This window comes from Hippopotamus amphibius, chromosome 4, assembly GCF_030028045.1.
Source record: "Hippopotamus amphibius kiboko isolate mHipAmp2 chromosome 4, mHipAmp2.hap2, whole genome shotgun sequence".
NCBI classification, from domain to species: Eukaryota; Metazoa; Chordata; class Mammalia; order Artiodactyla; family Hippopotamidae; genus Hippopotamus; species Hippopotamus amphibius.
Genome location: NC_080189.1, coordinates 122,346,128 through 122,364,956, shown reverse-complemented (window position 1 = coordinate 122,364,956; position 18,829 = coordinate 122,346,128).

Genomic DNA, 18,829 nt, shown 5'->3' with positions numbered 1-18,829 from the left:
AATTGCATAAGGTGGAGGTGATGTACAAATTTTGGAATTAAGGCCTGAAGAAATCCAGCAATCCCACTCCTGGGCATGTACGCAGAGAAAACTCGAAAAGATACATCACCCCTATGCTCATAGCAACACTATTCACAATAGCCAAGACATGGAAACAAGCTAAATGCCCATTGACAGATGAATGGGTATGCAAGATGTGGTGTGTATATATATACACATACACACACACACAGTGGAATACTACCCAGCCATCAAAGAGAATGAAATAATGCCATTTGCAGCAATATGGATGGACCTAGAGATTATCATACTAAGTGAAGGAAGTCAGAAAGAGAAAGACAAATACCATATGATATCACTTATATGTGGAATCTAAAGTACAACACAAATGAACATACAGAGAAACAGACTCACACATGTAGAGAACAGACTTGTGGTTGCCAAGGGGGTGGGAGGGTGGGGGAGGGAAGGAATGGGAGTTTGGTATTAGCAGAGGCAAACTATTGTATATAGGATGGATAAACAACAAGGTCTTACTGCATAGCACAGGGAACTATATTCAATATCCTGTGATAAACCACAATGTAAAAGAATATGAAAAAGAATATGTATATATGTGTGGCTGAGTTACTTTGCTCTACAGAAAAAATTAACACAACATTGTAAATCAACTATACTTCAATAAATTAAAAAAAAAAAAGGCATGGAGAAACTTTGTACCTTCCATCTTTGTCCTCTTGGAACACCATGCCACAAAGAAGACTGGGATGAAAGCCTGTGAGGAGAGAGAGGGGCTCAGCTGTATCAGCTGCTCCTGCTGAGACCAGCCCCTAACATATCCACCAGCTGAATACCACTACATGAATGAACCCAGGCAAAATCAGCAGAGGAAACACACAGCCAACAGAATTATGAAAAATAATAAATCTTGTTTTGAGCTACTAAGCTCTGAGGTGGTTGGTTACACCATAATAGATAACCACACTGCTTAGCTGCAATTATTACAATCATATAAAGTTGAGAGGGGGACTTCCCTGGTGGTCCAGTGGTTAAGAATACGCCTTCCAATGCAGGGTATGTGGGTTGGATCCCGGGAAGTAAGATCCCACATGCCACGGGGCAACTAAGCCCATGCACAGCAAACTACAGAGCCCACATGATCTGGAGTCCGCAGGTCACAACTAGAGAGAAGCCGCCTGCCACAACTAAGACCCGACACAGCCAAAAATAAATGAATAAAATAAATTAAAAAAAAGTGAGAGGGAATTTGTTGATATAGCAAGTGTTCAAATCGTGATCAAATTAAAGAGCTCTCCATATTTTTAAGAGCCCGCGTTAGCATATGTGAAGCCACCACAGGCTCAAAGTTACTATCTGTGATTGTTATCATGATAATTAATTTTCATCCCTGAGGCTGGTGAGATTTAAGGAAGTCACATTATTTTATATCATCTGCACAGCAACTCAGTGAAGCAGGCAGGGTGATTATTATCTACATTTTAAAGATGAATAAACAGGCTCTGGGAAGTGACAGGAGTGTTGAGACCAACATGTGGCTTGAGAAGGGATATTCCTGAGGAAATGTCAATGACCTCATTTTTCTTAGTTGGAAAATGAAAGGATTGGATTAGAGGATCTCTGAAGTTCCTTTAGTCGTGTCAGAGGTCTCAGGCTGGGTCATATTAATCAGAGGAGAGGAGAATGAATCTGGGACCATCAGAAACAGAAGCTGAGAGACCCCAGATTGCATGAGGATTTTTTTTAATTAATTAATTAATTTATCTTCAGTTTATTGGCTATGTTTGGGTGTTCATTGCTGCACGCGGGCTTTCTGTAGTTGTGGAGAATGGGGTCTATTCTTCTTTGTGGTGCATGGGCTTCTCATTGCGGTGGCTTCTCTTGCTGCAGCGCATCGGCTCTAGGCACGCAGGCGTCAGTAGTTGCGGAGCGTGGGCTCAGTACTTGTGTCTCACGGGCTTAGTTGCTCTGGGGCATGTGGGATCTTCCCGGCCCAGGGATTGAACCCTGCACTGACAGGCAGATTGTTAACCATTGTGCTACCAGGGAAGCCCCTGCATGAGGATTTGATGGAAAGCCATTCATTCACTTCATTCCTCCAACAATAATTTGCTGAGTGCTTTTTACATGCCCAGCACTGCTCTAGGCATTGGAGATATAGTGGTGAATAAATCTCACAAAAGCTCTGCTTCTATGGAGCTTATATTCTTGTAGCTTACATTCTTGTAGGGGGCTTATGATAACAAGTAAACAAACACACCTATTTCAAACAGAGATAAGTGCTACGAAAAAAATAAATGAGTAACCTAACAAAGAGTGATGGTGGTGGGTATGGAGGGCACTTTGGAATAGGTGGTCAGGGAAGGGCCCTCTGAGATCATGTTCAACAGCCATGGATTCAAGTCCTGGTGCTGCTACATATTTGCTATGTGATATGAGACAACCAAGTTACTCCTCTGAGCCTCTTTTCTGTTACGTGGGGCTAATCATAGAAGGTTGTTGTGTAGAATCAATGAAGCAATGTATGTAAAACGTCTGGTACAGAGAAGCCACTCAAAAAATATTAACTTCCTCTAACTCTTCTCTTTTCTAATCAGCGTGGCAAGCTCAGACACGGTTGTAGTGTTCTTTGGTGGGCGATTGGGAGGGATGATTCTTCATTGTGCAGGACTGCATGTGTGCATTGCTGGACATTCAGCAGTCCTGGCCTCTACCAACTAAATGCGGATAGAGGGGCTTCCCTGGTGGTGTAGTGGTTAAGAGTCCGCCTGCCAATGCAGGGGACATGGGTTCGAGCCCTGGTCTGGGAAGATCCCACCTACCCTGGAGCAACTAAGCCCGTGTGCCACAACTACTGAGCCCATGTGCCACAACAACTGAAACCTGCATGCCTAGAGCCTCTGCTCCACAACAAGAGAAGCCACTACAATGAGAAGCCTGCGCATCACAACGAAGAGTAGCCCCTGCTCCCCATAACTAGAGAAAGCCCGTGTGCAGCAATGAAGACCCAACACAGCTATAAATAAATAAATAAATGCCAACAGAATTCTCCAGTCATTTTGGCAATCTAAAACCATCCTGTATCTGTTAGCTTTTCCTAAGTAACAGATCATTCAAAACTTAGTGGCTTAAAACACACACAAAATATTTTCTCATGATTCACTTCGTTGGGGTGTGGGACATCGCCTCTGAGTCAAGTTGACTGAGGCTGAATGGTCTAGAATGGCTTTCCTCATGTGCCTGGGATGTCTGGGCCTCTCTCCATGGGGTCTCTCGTCTTCTAAGAGGCTAACCTGGGCTTCTTTACAAGGTGGTTGCAGTGTTCCCAGCAGCAAGAGAAGGCAAGCCCCCAAACATAAACATTTTTCAAGTCTCTGCTTACATTACCTGGGTTAATATCGTGTTGGCCAACGTAAGTCATATGGTCAAAATCAGATTCAAAGAGTGGACTCCGACTCTTGTTGGGCAGGGAGCTGCGAAGTCACCTAGCAGAGAAACGTACACACACAATGAGAAAAATCTGCCACAATTTTTTAACAGTTTATCAAAGTCCATGCACTGGCTACAAATTATTCACATTCCTCCTACCTGTGAAATAAATCCACATCCTAAGACCCTCAAAATTCTCATGCCAATTGTTGTGTCAGACTTGAAATAGTTAACTTTTGGTCTTCATCAGGTATCAGTGCGGCTAAGGCTCTTTGGGTATGGCTATTTTTTTTAAAATAAATTTATTTATTTATTTAATTTATTTATTGGCTGTGTTGGGTATTTGTTGCTGCACATGGGCTTTCTCTACTTGCTGCAAGTGGGGGCTACTCTTCATTGTGGTGCGTGGGCTCCTCATTGTAGTGGTTTCCCTTGTTGTGGAGCACGGGCTCCAGGCGCTTCAACAGTTGTGGCTCACAGGCTTAGTTACTCTGTGGCATGTGGAATCTTCCCAGAGCAGGGCTCGAACCCATGTCTCCTGAATTGGCAGGCAGATTCTTAATCACTGCGCCACCTAGGAAGTCTGGCTATTTTTTTTCTTTTAAAAATTGTGATAAAATACATATTACATAAAAAGTTTACAATTTAACCATTGTTTAAAATCGAGGTATAGTTGATTTCCAGCATTATATAAGTTTCAGATTTCACACATTTCATATTTTTTAGAGGTTATACTCCATTTATAGTTATTAGAAAATATTGGCTGTATTCCCTGTGCTGTACATTATATCCTGGTATCTTATTTATTTTATTTATTTATTTTTTAATTTATTTTTATTTATTTATTGGCTGCGTTGGGTCTTCGTTGCTGCACACGGGCTTTCTTTCATTGCAGCGAGCGGGGGCTACTCTTACAGGCTCCTCATTGTAGTGGCTTCTCTTGTTGCAGAGCATGGGCTTTAGGCACATGGGCTTCAATAGTTGCAGCACATGGGCTCAGTAGTTGTGGCTCACGGGCTCTAGAGCACAGGCTCAGTAGTTGTGGCGCACGGGCTTAGTTGCTCCGTGGCATGTGGAATCTTCCCAGAGTAGGGCTTGAACCTGTGTCCCCTGCATTGGCAGGCAGATTCTTTACCACTGTGCCACCTAGGAAGTCCCTTATTTATTTTATACATAGTAGTTTGAACCTATTAATCCCCTACCCCTATCTTGCCCCTCTCCCTTCCTTCTCCCCACTAGTACCATTTAACCATTTTTAAAAAAAATATTTGGCTGTGTCAGGTCTTAGTTGTGGCACACAGGATCTTTATTGTGGCATGCAGGATCTTTTATTGTGGCATGCGGGCTTCTTTCTAGTTGTGGTGCATGGGCTCCAGAACGCGAGGGCTCAGTAGTTGTGGTGAGCGGGCTTAGCTGACCTGCAGCATGTGGGATCTTAGTTCTCTGACCAGGGATCGAACCTGCGTCCCCTGCATTGGAAGGCAGATTCTTAACCACTGGGCCACCAGGGAAGTCCCTAATCGTTTTTAAGTGTACAGTTCACCGGTATTAAGTACATTCACATTGTTGTACAACTGTCACTACCACCCATCTCCATACTTTTTTCATTTGCAGAATTAAAACTCTGTACATACTAAACAACTCCCTATTCCTCCCCTCCCCACAGCCCCTGACATCACTATTCTGCTTTCTGTCTCTATGTATTTGACTACTCTAAGTATCTCATGTGTGTGGAATCATACGTATTTGTCTTAGCTTATTTCACTTAGCAAGGTTCATCCACGTATTAGAAGTTTCTTCCTTTTTACAACTGAATAATATTCCATTGCATGTATATACCACATTTTGTTTATTCAACTGTGTACACAGCACTCATTAGTTCATAGCAATTCTGAAATCCAACTGGGCACGTGTAGCCAAATCCCCCTACTCTGGGGAATGGGAATGTTCCTTGATTAGGGCCTGAGTCTGCTCTGTGGAGCAGCTTTTTAGTCCACTGCTCTTTGAGGCTCTTAGTTCTACCATTGTGGATCTTGACTTTACTTTCTGAGGTATCCTATTTTCCATAAAAAATGGCCTCTGTTTGTAACTGAGTAGTTTTCTCATCCCACTTCCTAGACATAGAAACTTGGGGGACAAGAGGTCTACTTGCAATTTAGATGATCTCAGTCTTTTTTAATCTGAGCTTATACAAGTCCCTTAAAAAACTTTGTGGGCTTTCTGTGCATCAGATCTATAGTCTACTCCATTAGATAAAATCATATCCACAATTCTTTTTGAGACAGCCCTTTAGACTTCTTCACAGCTACTTTGGGATTAGGTTTCTTTGGGACCATGTCCCTAAGATTCCTAGAAGCCCTTTTGCTTAACCGAGAGTGTCTACTAGGCACCATCTTTAATGTTTCTGAAGTTTTAGCAAAGGTCTTATAGCCAGATCCTTGATTTGATCTTTACCTGAGGCTATTTCTTCCTTGGAGAATCGTCTGCTGCCTATATCAGCTGGAGATGTGACACAATTTTGCCTTCCAACATAAACAAGTCCTGGTTTTTGTTTCTTCTAAATTCTACTTGCAAGCTAGAGGTCCTTCTTTTGCCTCCTGCCCTCCCTCTCTTGTGGTCATTTATTACGTGCAGCTAGGAGAAACCAACTCCTCATCTCTATGTGGATGACTATCTTGTCTTTCGTCTCCATTTCAAAGTTCTGCTTGGAAATGAACTTAGCTAGATCCAAAAGTTCATTAGGTACGTTTTCTGTCTTTCAAGTTACCACAGGTAACAGCATTGCCGATTGTTTTACTGCTGTGTAACACAAATCACCCTTTCAATCTGTAATAGCAGGTTTTTACCACCTTTCCAACCTCTACTGATGATCCTTCCACCATTTTTCCGGCCTTTGCTAACAGTTTCCGTGCTGCTTTTCCAGCCTCTAAGCAAGTACTGCCCCATCCCCAAACCAAAGCCACATGCTGTAGGTTTTGTTCTGGCTGCACTTCACTCCCAGTACCAATATTTGGGTCATCGAGAATTCAATCAGAGAAACAGCCATCCAGAGCATTGCGGGGAGAAGGGATTAGAAATTAGAGACTTTACACAAATGTAAGAGAAACTAAGGAAGTGGAATTCTGGGAGAAGACTTGAAGGATCAAAAGGAGAGTCATTATTCAGTCTGCCTGTAACACTGAAGTGGGTAGACAAATTGGAACTACAGAGAAATTTGAGAGGCCAACCACTGTCCAGGCCCTGAAGTGGAACTATAGAGGGAGAGCTCTTGGACAGGTCTTTGGGAGACTCTTTCCTCTGGGGGTCTGTATACACACATCTGGTGGCTTGCCCCTGGGGTTGCTGTTGGTCTTAGGGCCAACAGTTGAGAAGATGATCTGAATGCAGAGTGAAGGAGAATGATGACCAGTTGAGGTCTGCTGAACACCTCTGAGTCTGTCCTTCACCATATCTGACTAAAGACCTCCTGAAGATAATGGCTGCTGTTTCATTTCTGCCTCCAATTTTACTCAAGTTCCTCTTCCAGGCAGTTCCAACTTGGAACACACAGGGAAGGGGATCCTGGGAATTGTAGTTAACCAAGTTGACGATAGCACAATCCAGCACATACCCTATACATTTTTCCATGCTTCCTGGGGAAATGGTACCACTTTACTTGAGGTCCATTGTGAGGGGCATAGAAGTACATAAATCTAGGCATTTATGTGTGTGGCGGGGGAATGGAATGGGAGTGGAGAGAGTGGAATAGCAGTGAGGGATAGTGTCATAACAGTTTTGAATGATTGGTCCAACTATTTTCTGTTGGAAAATAGAATGCAGCCTGACTATTCTTGGTGCATCTACAGTTGTTGTTTCCAACCCTCAACTTGACATTAACCTCTAGGCCCCCAACCCCCCAGCTGGGCACTGGTACTGGTCTGCGGCCTGTTAGGAACCCGGGCTGCACAGCAGCAGGTGAGTGGCGAGGAAGTGAAGCTTCATCTGCAGCTCCCCATCACTCCCCATCACGCACATTACTGCCCTCCATCCCCTGTCCGTGGAAAAACTGTCTTCTACAAAACCAGTCCCTGGTGTCAGAAAGGCTGGGGACCGCTGCTCTAGGCCCACTGTCACCTGCCTCCATTAAAACTGATCTTACCAAGGATACTAATGACCTCCTTGATGCTAAATCCAATGGAAACATTTTAGTGTTTACTGTATTTGATTTTTGTGTGTGTGTGTTTGTGTGTGTGTGTGTGAGTTCTCTACCATTTTCTCCTTCACATTCTTTCTTTCTGTGGACCCTAGGATGGTTTCTTCGTTTGATATTTCTTTTGTTCTGCCCATCCTTTAGATATCCATGTTAGGGGTATATGCAGGCTGTCTTCTATTCAGTGGTGTACTGGAGCGGGCTCCCAGCAGCTCTCCAGAGCTCACTGAGTGCATCTCTTCACAACTCTACATTCAGTGATGACAAGTTAGTAGTTTGACATTGACTGCAGTGGGAGTATTTACACCACAGACATCAGCAAATGCTACAACTCAGGGCTTCTTTTGCTGGAGAGCTGACCGTTAAACACTTAGCACACCACTGATTCTATTCTGGCGCTTCCCATCCCCCCTGGATAATCCAGTTATAGTTTCAAGCACCATCTCGATATTGATGACTATCACATCTTTCATCTCCAGTCAAGATCTGTCTTTAGGCATAGCTTTTTAAATACCTTCTGGCTTTCCTTGGCTGTTCCACAAGCATATCGTATTTCCCCTTAAAATAGCTCTTCTTGTTTTGTTTTGTTTTTTAAAATTGTCTGTCTCAGGGAAAGGCACTGTTCCTGCCCTCTTTCTCACCCCTCAACTCCACACTCCTTGTCCAAACAATCATCAAATATGCTCAATTACTACTCCAAGTCTGTCTAAAATCCATCTGCTCTTCTTCATACCCATTGCAACAACCCCGGATCAGAGTTTCTCTTCCAGAACACTGCAACAACTTCCTAACTGACTCTCCTTCTCTTACCTTCTCCCAGTCAGCTTCCTACACTGTAGGATAAGCTTCCAGAAACACATATATGGTGGTGTCACACCCTTGTTTAAAATGCTTCAAAGGCTTTCCCTCACTCTCAGGACGAAAGTCCACTTTAATTAACACAGTGCAGACTCTTTATGATAAGGCCCTTCTTACCTTTTCAGCTTCATGGCTTATCACAAGTTCCCCTGACATTTTTTATTCCAGCCATTTGATACCAAGATCTTTCACCTCGGGTTTTTCCTGCACAGGGCCTTCTATCTGACATGCTCTGTCTCTCCCTTCTTACCTTCTCCGTTCACCTCCCTCACCCTTTAACTTAGAAATTGCTTCTGCTGTGTGGCAGAGACAATGCTATCGGGCCACCAAGTCATTTCATTTCCTTCCTGGAGCCTAGGAAACCCACATGACCCATTTCTTTTGCATCTAGGTGGGGGCATGTGGCCAGTCCTGGCTAATGGAATGCAAAGGAAAGTTATGTGTGTTACTTGCAAGCCTACGTTGTTGAGAATCTGATGTGCCTTTCCCTTACACCACCTCCCTCCCCGCCCCCACTGCCCCTGTACCCTATATGCCAACCGGATGATGCTGGGGTAGTCCTGAAACTGTAAGCTGGTGTGGGTACAATGTGGAAGCTGTCCTTGGGACACCTTTGGAGGAGAAAAGCAGGAAATCTGCCTGAGCTGAACAAAACATAAATATCGTGTTAAAACACTGACATTTAGAGGTTGTTTGTTGCACCAGCTGGCAACAAATGTCCTGATTAACCGCAGTTTGGGAATCTATTCCTACATCCCCTTTGAGACTTGGTTGAGTACTCCTCTATTTGTTCCTGTAGCACTCCGTACTTATTCTTAATACAGAACGTCTCTCTATGTAACACAAATGCTTATTTTCTTGTTTCTTTCTGCAGCTGTAAACTCTTTGAGGCCAGGGATTGTATTTTGTTCATAGCTGCCCAGCACAGCTTCCAGCATCTTGCCAGCATGCTATGCTAATACAAACATCTTTCTCTTAATCAACTGAGCCTCACATTTGCATTATGTCCAGAATCTCTACTTTAAAGCTATCTTCTCGGGGCTTCCTAGGTGGCACAGTGGTTAAGAATCCTCCTGCTAATGCAGGAGACACAGGTTCAATCCCTGGGCCAGAAAGATCCTACATGCCGCAGAGCAACTAAGCCCGTGCGCCACAACTACTGAGCCCATATTCCACAACTACTGAAGCCCATGTGCCTAGAGCCCATGCTCTGCAACAAGAGAAGCCACCGCAATGAGGAACCCGTGCACCACAATGAAGACTAGCCCCCCCCCACCCCCCGCTCAGGGCAATTAGAGAAGGCCTGTGCACAGCAACAAAGGCTTAATGCAGCTAATAAATAAATAAATAGTAAAGCTGTCTTCTCCCTGCCAGTCATCCATAGAGAGTAGGGGCTTATTCAGTCCAAAGGGATGAGTTCTGTTTTCAACCATCAGGCAGAGAGAGTTGAGAATTGAATCAGTTCCTCAGTGGGCTCTGGGTTAAGGCTGCTGCTCCTTTAATCACGGGTCTGTGATCTCACTGCACAAGAGTGGTTCAGACCAGGCCTGGTCCCCATTGCCAGAAGGATGCCCCTGCTAGTCCAGATCTCTGCAGAGGCCCACATATGGGCTCCCAGGAAATGGCTCTTCTGGTTCACATTCATTCCAGTCATTATTCCTAAGGTCGAGCCACGGGGACAAGGTGGCTGGATCCAAAGAGATACGAAGTATGTGGATCCATCCTCAGGTTCACACTCAGTGGGAGCCCTTCCTCCTGGTGGCCTTCTAGGCACTGCTATGGGGTCGGGGTCACCTGTGCAGAATTCTCTATCACAGCGAGCTCCCCTCTGAAGCCTTCGATGGTCTTCGTTCCCACCAGTTCTCACACCTTCAGAGTGGTTGGCTGCAAGGATATTGACACTCACAGGGAAGGGGTTAGAGTTGGATCCCTTTCCTCCCAGGAGGCACCTTGGTCCCTATGCAAATTTCTACCCAGTGACCACCTCTGTATACCAAGCTTTGAGGGACAGACTTTTCAGGCCAGAAAAGGTCCTTTTACCTTTTCCCCCAGAGCAACAGGTGCCTGTTCATTGTATACTTGCATAACTAATAAAGGCCACTCATGAATTTTTCCTGAACAAAATGGAGGTAAATTTTAGAGTGATTTTCTTTGTTCAATTAAACCATTAGTTCTCAAACTTTTTGGTTTCCGGACCCCTTTTTACTCTTAAAAATTATTAAACTTCCATTTCAGGGTTCTGTTTATCTATATTTACTATGTTAGAAATTAAAATAGTGAAATCTTAAAAAATATATTAATTAATTCATTAAAAATAACAATAATAAACCCTATATATGTTAATATATTTTCATAAAATATCTTATATATTAAAATATATCATATATTTTATGAAAATAGCTATAGTTTCCAAAATAAAACAGATTTAGTGAGAAGGGTCATGTTGTTTTACATTTTTGTAAATCTCTTTACTATCTGGCCTAACAGAGGGGACTAGATTCTCATATTTGCTTCTGCGTTCAATCTGTTGCAATACATTGTTTTGGTTGAAGTAGTTGGAAAACAGATAAGTATTTTAGTAGCCTTTTTAGATAATCATAGATGTTATACTGTGATATCACGCCGAAACTTGATGAGTGGTAGTTTTTTAAAATTTAGTTGCAATGTAGAATCTGAAATCATATAAAGCCCATTGAATTACTTTGCACCCTTTTTTTAAAAAATATTTATTTATTCATTCAGGCTGCTCCAGGTCTTAGTTGCAGCATGTGGACTTCTTAGCTGTGGCATGCATGTGGGATCTTGCTCCCTGACCAAGGATAGAACCTGGGTCCCCTACAGTGGGATCCAGGGTCCTACCCACTGGACCACCAGGGAAGTCCCTACTTTGCACTTTGAAAGGATTTTTTACCCCCACATAATTTTGTCACATTGTGCATCGGCCACGTGGAAATATTGGTCCACCCAATTGTGCAGATCTTCCAAATGCTGACACACCTCCGTGAACAACATTAAAAGATTTGTATTATTACTGTCACCATTGGTCTCAACAGAAAACCCTTAAGTATTTGGGAAACTTGGGACTTCTCTGGTGGTCCCGTGGTTAAGAATTCACCTTCCAATGCAGAGGACACGGGTGTTCTATTCGTGGTCAGGGGACTAAGTTCCCACATGCCTCAGGGCAACTAAGCCCGTGCTGCAATTCTAATTTTCACTTAAAAACTCAAATTTTATCACTGGCAACCAACACTGTCAGTTGTTTTCCTTGAAGTGACAGGCTCACTTCATTTATGTTTGAGAAAATGTGCCAAATACCCAAGTCAAAATAATCATAGTATGTCTGTCAGTTCTTTCAAGTAAAAACAGTGTGCCATGAAAAAACCGGTAGTTCAACTCAGACATCGTATAATCACACAAGTGCTTTCCCTTGGGGTTAACCATCCTACTAACATATGAAGCAGAAGTGTTTTATTTCCATTTAATCACACAGAATATTAAAAAGATGTATAAATAGGGTTGAGATTTCACCTAATTAATGGTTTTAAGTAAAAGCAGCTTTATTTTTATTCTTTGTCTATCTATCTTTTTTGTTTTGTTTGTTTTTTGTTTTTACTATGAGTGCATAATAATAAAGAACACTTGGCAGTCCAGTAGTTAGGACTGGGTGCTTTCACTGTCCGGGTTTCGATCCCTGGACAGAGAACTAATGTCCTGCAAGCTGCATGGCAAAGCCAAAAAAAAAAAAAAGAATCACACACAATGACTACGAGCACCGGTTGGTGCTAAGTGGCCAGCTTTTTTACACACCTTTGCTTTTGTACCATCAGTGTATATGTAAGTTGTAAGCAGTGGAAAAAATGAAAATGACATTTTGGTAATATTATAAAAATAGTTTTGCCCCTGCGGATCCCTTGATAGGATCCTGGGGTCCCCCAAGATTTTCAGATTATACTTTAAGAACTATTGAGTTACACAGTTCTTTTCCTGCTCCTTCCTCCTAATTAAAAAAACAACTTTATTGAGGCATAACTGACATACAATAAACTGCACATATGCTGTTGGCTTCTTTACCCAGGAGAAAGCCCTGAATTCTACTTTATCAGGCACACAGCATATGGTAGCACTTATTCCAGCCTTACCATGTATTCCTTGTCTCAGACTTGGAGTTAGCTATTTCTCCAAGGAGGCTTGCTTCCATTTAGTGAAGGATGGTATTTAGAACACAAAATCTGAGTACTAGTCATGCTCATTGCCACTGATTTAAGATTGCTTCTAGGTCCCTTGAGTGATTAGAGCTAGGAGATAGGTAGATAGATAGATAGATAGATAGATAGATAGATAGATAGTGTGGGGAGAAAAAATGATTTTTCCTGCTACCCTCTGTGTCTTGGCTGAGACCCCTGTAATAAAAAAGAGAACAAGAAACAGAAGTTTGTTAACATGCATACTTCACGTATACATGGAAAATACCCAGGGAAAAATGAGTAACTCTCAGAGGTGGCTCAGAACTCCAGCTTAAACATCATCTTCAGTTAAAGATAAAAGAAATAAAGGTGTTGGGGAGACCAGTTATGCAAGGTTACAAGGAAAAGCATGGTAAACAAGAGCACAATTGTTATGCAGATTTAAGTCGGTGACTTCTCCATTGATAAAGGTCTTGGATCAGCCTAAGTTGTCTCCAGGATCTCTAGGGTCAACCTTTGTCCTTCTTGATAGAGAAGAGAGGAGAGTCCCCTTTGTAAATCTATGTCCTGTCTTACAGGGAGGGTAGGGAGTTTTTCTTGTATCTGCTTCTTATTAATTGCTTTCAGCTCAAAATAATGCTCATGTTAAAGTGGCATATATTGGGGTGGCATATTCAGGTAAGTAGATGATAGATAGATAGATAGATAGATAGATAGATAGATAGACAGATAGATAGGTTTAAAAATCAAGTTCATGGGATTTCCCTGGTGGCACAGTGGTTGATAATCCACCTGCCAACACAGGAGATATGGGTTTGAGCTCTGATCCAGGAAGATCCCACATGCTGAAGAGCAACTAGGCCCATGAGCCACAACTACTGTGCCTGTGTGCCACAACTACTGAAGCCCGTGCGCCTAGAGCCCGTGCTCCACAACAAGAGAAGCCACCGCACTGAAAAGCCCATGTACTGTGACGAAGGGTAGCCTCTGCTCACTGCAACTAGAGAAAGCCCGTGCACAGCAATGAAGGCCCAACACAGTTAATAAATAAATCGATTAATTAAAAAGTCAAGTTCATGTTAATATTTCCAATTAAAATTCAACAAGTTCAGGATATTTATTTCTTCTTTTATTTTATGCTCCCATCTTTTTTCTCTCATGCTGAAAATCTTGGTACCAAACAACAGTAATGTAACTATTTATTTTCTTGATCCTATAAGGTACTTGAAATAGTTTGTGAACATTTCTTTTGTTTGTTTTGCCTTCATTTGTGCTTTTTACTTTTATTTATATATTTAATTTTTTAAATTTTATATTGAAGTATAGTTGATTTATAATGTGTTAGTTTCAGGTGTACAGCAAAGTGATTGTTATACATCTACATATATCTATTCTTTTTCAGATTCTTTTCCCATTTAGGTTATTACAGAATTTTTAATTAAGTAATTAAATAATTTGGTTGCACTGGGTTTTAATTGCAGCAGGCAGGCTCCTTAGTTGTGGCATTTGAACTCTTAGTTGCACCATGCATGTGGGATCTAGTTCCCTGACCAGGGATCTAACCAGGGCCTCCTGTATTGGGAGCATGGAATCTTAACCACTGTGCTACTAGCAAAGTCCTTATTACAGAATATCGAGTAGAGTTACCTGTGCTATACAGTGGGTACTTGCTGATTATCTATTTTATATATAGTAATGTGTATACGTTAACCCCAAGCTCCTAATTCTCCCTTCCCCCCATTCTTTCTTTTTTTTTTTTTTTTAATTGAAACATAATTGACCTACAACACTATGTTAGGGAAGCAAACGTGTTGGAGGTGTGAGAACAGAGGAGAAAATCTAAAGTAGTCCTTTTTTTTTTGGCAGCACCTCGCAACTGGTGGGATCTTAGTTCCTGACCAGGGATTGAACTGGGCCTGGGCAGTGAAAAGGGAGAGTCCTAACCACTGGACCTCCAGGGAATTCCCTAAAGTAGTGCTTTTCAAGAACAGGGAAAGGAATTTGCTAGGATGTATAGTAGGATTGTCTGGCAGTGTTCATTCTGTACCTGGGATTTGTGATCACTAATTTAACATGGCAACAATCAGCATGGTCGTGTGACTTTCTGCAAAAATGGAAGCCGCTCACACGCAGTCACGGGATACATACATAGGAGTCTAGCCAGGGTTGGTGTTTTCCAGGCAAACGTAAGAAGAAAGAGAGGGGCAAGGGGGTTAAGGCTATTTTCAGGGGAGTAGTGCTGGATCATGGATTCTAAGATGAATGAGGAGGGAACATTAAGGCAGTATTGGAAGTGAAAAAAGTCACACCTATGGATTAAAGATCCCCATGAGGTCAAAAATAGCCAGAGCAGAGGATCTGGTAAGTTTGAAGGATAAGAATAAGAGCGAGTGGTCAAAGGGTGGTATGCTTTGAAAACATGATTTTGAGGTGGAAAAAGCTGCACAGGATAACATGTGAGAATTCAACAGAAGTGGGACATTGGAACAAGAGATGAGGAGAAATACGTTTTTGTTAAGAATCCCAAGAGATATTGGAGGCGAGATCCTCGATGTCCAACCATACATGGGATTATACTTGAGTCATTTGAATTTAAATATCATGGTACAGGACTTCCCTGGTGTTCCAGTGGTAAAGAACCCGTCCTGCAATGCAAAGGGCTTCAGTTTGATCCCTGATTGGGGAACTAAGATCCCACATGCCTCGGGGCAACTAAGCCTGCATGACAAAACTACTGAGCCTGTGCTTCACAACTAGAGAAGAGAAAACCCGTACACCACAACTAGAGAGAAGCCCATGTGCCACAGCTAAGAGCCCACAGGCTGCAACGAAAGATCCTGCACGCTGCAATGAAGACCCACTGCAGCCCAAAATAAGTAAATAAATAATAATTTTTAAAAATATCATCACATGGAGTAAACCCTGAAGGCTAGAGGTCTGGGAGACAGCCAGATGACTGACTTCTGGGTTACATTTTGGGAACCTGTCTAGAGCAGTTTTGAACTCTGGTGCAGTACCAGATGCATGTTGGATTCAGTCATGGCTCCAGGAGAACTTCTTTGTTAGGACTACCACACTTAACCAACTGCTGGTAATAAATTAACCTGCACAGGATATTTTGATTCTTGAACAAGACTTCAAAGTCAGAGAACTTATTGAAACTACTTGAGGTGGTCCTTGAGGCTATAGTTCAAGCAGAAACAAGAGAAGAGAGCATTGTGTATGCAGGATTGTGTGCATTTCCTAGAGGGATCAAGGCCAAGAAATTCCAGAAATAGCTAGTGAGAGGGGATCCTGGAAAATAGTGTGTAGGCCACTATTTTCCTGAAGGGGGAAAAGGCCCTTGGCAGGTGTGCCTTGATTGCTCCAATGTTCTTATCCTGATGCATTTGCTGGGAGAATATCCCAGACAGGCTGGGCCTATACTGCAAGGCAGGCAGCCAGACAAGCCAGCAGAGGACCTGGAGGAGGCCATATGCTGCCACAGACTGTGGATACTGGATCAGGACAAGAGCTGAGGACTTCGTTTTGTGACTTGGCCATACCTCAGTGATGCTCAGTAGTGGCAGGTCTCTGGGAAAGTGTAGTGAAGGACAAGGACAGGATGCTGATACTGTTGGTACCACTGGGATGGAGGCAGCTGGGACTCACACAGCAAAGTTTTTGATTGTGCACCAACGGGAAGTAGAAAAGACCTCTGCATTTGTGTTACTATTAAAGAGAGTTTTGCAAAGAGCTCTGAGACCTGGACAGGGAGCTTTAAAGGGAAAAAACAGGCTGAATTAGAGCCAGTGACTGCTGCTACTGTTCACAGTGATGTGTAGCATATGGAGAAGGCAAGACTCAGAGTTGAGCCTAAGAAACCAGCGAAATCAAGATTACAGAAGAGGAGGTGACTAAGAGAGATATTAATCCCTGCTTCCCTCCAAGAATTCTTGGAGTCATTGGGAGGGACACTAGATTTCCCCCTGTATGTAGGAGGGGACAGTGAGACATTTTTATAAAAATATCTTTCTTCATCTCATTTGTAAATGTTTTCTTGCTTTAAAAAAATTTCTTATGTGATTGCTCATTCTTTAACTTCATTTTTTGAACAGATATGACATACACATGGTATAAAATTCACAAAGCAAAAAGAGGCATACAGTGAAAAGTAAGCATCCTTCTCTCCTCAGCTTCCCAGCTAGTCAGACCTCCACTGTTATCAACTTCTTGAGTATCCTTCAGGAGATATTTCAAGCATTTTTTCTGTTTTGGCTGCATTGGGTTTTCGTTGCTGCACACAGGCTTTCTCTAGTTGAGCTGAGTTGGAACTACTCTCTCTTGTGGTACGTGGGCTTCTCATTGTGGTGGCTTCTCTTGTTGCGGAGCATGGGCTCTAGGCACACGGGCTTCAGTAGCTGTGGCACATGGGCCTAGTTGCTCTGCAGCATGTGGGATCCTCCCGGACTAGGGATTGAACCGGTGTCCCCTGCATTGGCAGGTGGATTCTTAACCACTGAGCCCCCAGGGAAGTCCCTCAAACATATTTATAAACATATGAATTTATACATTATTTTTTCCTCGCACAAATGGTAGCATACTTTTCTTTTTTTGGTTGCTCTGCATGGGTTGCGGGGCAGCTTGCAGGACCTTAGTTCCCCAACCAGGGATTGAACCCGTGTACTCGGCAGCAGAAGTGCGGAGTCCTAACCACTGGACTGCCAGGGAATTCCCAATAGCATACTTTACATAATCTTCTGCACATCTTTTTTTTCACTTAATGATATGTCTTAGGCATGTCTTTTAATATCTCCACATAAAGTTTTGTTTTGTTTTTTATTTTATTATTTTTTAAAAATATTTATTTATTTATTATTTTTGGCTGTATTGGGTCTTCGGTGCTGCATGAGGGCTTTCTCTAGTTGTGGAGACCAGGGGCTACTCTTCTATGGTGCAGTGGCTTCTCCTGCCACGGAGCACACGCTCTAGGCCCACGAGCTCAAGAAGTTGTGGCGCACGGGCTTAGTTCCTCCATGGCCTTCCTGGACCAGGGATCAAGCTCATGCCCCCTGCATTGGCAGGCGGATTCTTAACCACTGTGCCACCAAGGAAGTCCCTTGTTTTGTTTTTTAAATTTTGACTGTAGTATTTCTTGGTCAGAAGCACCATCACTTCTAATTATGATACCCTTCTTTTACTTCAGGTGTGTAGAACTTGCCTCAGTACACACAAAAAAAGTTACTTTATTACTAAACCAGTTAGAAATGATAAGCAGATATGATTGTAACTGTTTTGTATTTAATATCTATTTAATAATAGCTATTTTCAATAAAGGAAAAAAGAATGAGATCCAATTATATATATTATGATTCTTCTACCTTACAGACTACTTTGAAGAGACAAGCTGTGAAGACTAACTAGGAACGGGAGTTGGGGGAGGGGCTGGAGGGGAGAAGCACACACAACAAGACACGCGCTGCCACAGAGATCACCCCCAGGCACAGACTGTTCCTTACTACTGTTCTTAAAGATAATGCTCATTCTGCTGCAGCTGACTAGCCACTTTCTACAGTAAATACTATTCCACGCCATGGAGGTGGCATGCACTAACTCCTGGGTCACACCGTATACCGCTTACGAGTCTGTAAGTCTATAATGTGAAGGTGCCACAGTAAAGAAATGTAAACATGTAGGAAAGGAAAAAGGTAATTATCCAATGAAGTCATCTATGTCTACAGAATGGGCTTGCTTGTCACTAAAACATGTGCTGGTTAGAATGTGCTACATTTTACCTGCTATGCTGAAATCTTCTGGTACTATCTGTCAATATCAGGTTCAGAATAAATGACCAACATATCTTTAAAAAAAAGTAGTACCGGCACTAATGATTCAACATGTCAGCCACCAGGAGTGTTCATGCAGTTGAATGTTCCCCAATATGTTTGACACCAGTGTCTTATGTCCCCCGGCTGAGCTGCAACGACCCCCTGCCTCTCCAGGAGAGTCTCCAAGACCAGCAGAATTCATTGACTCTATTGAACAACTAGAGGAGTTTGACCTGGAGGAAGATTTCAAGATTCTGAGCATATAGAATAGTGGGAACTCACCTTGGAGATCTGTCTTCCACCTGGCATCAGAAGAATATGAACTCATTACATAAAACTTTTCT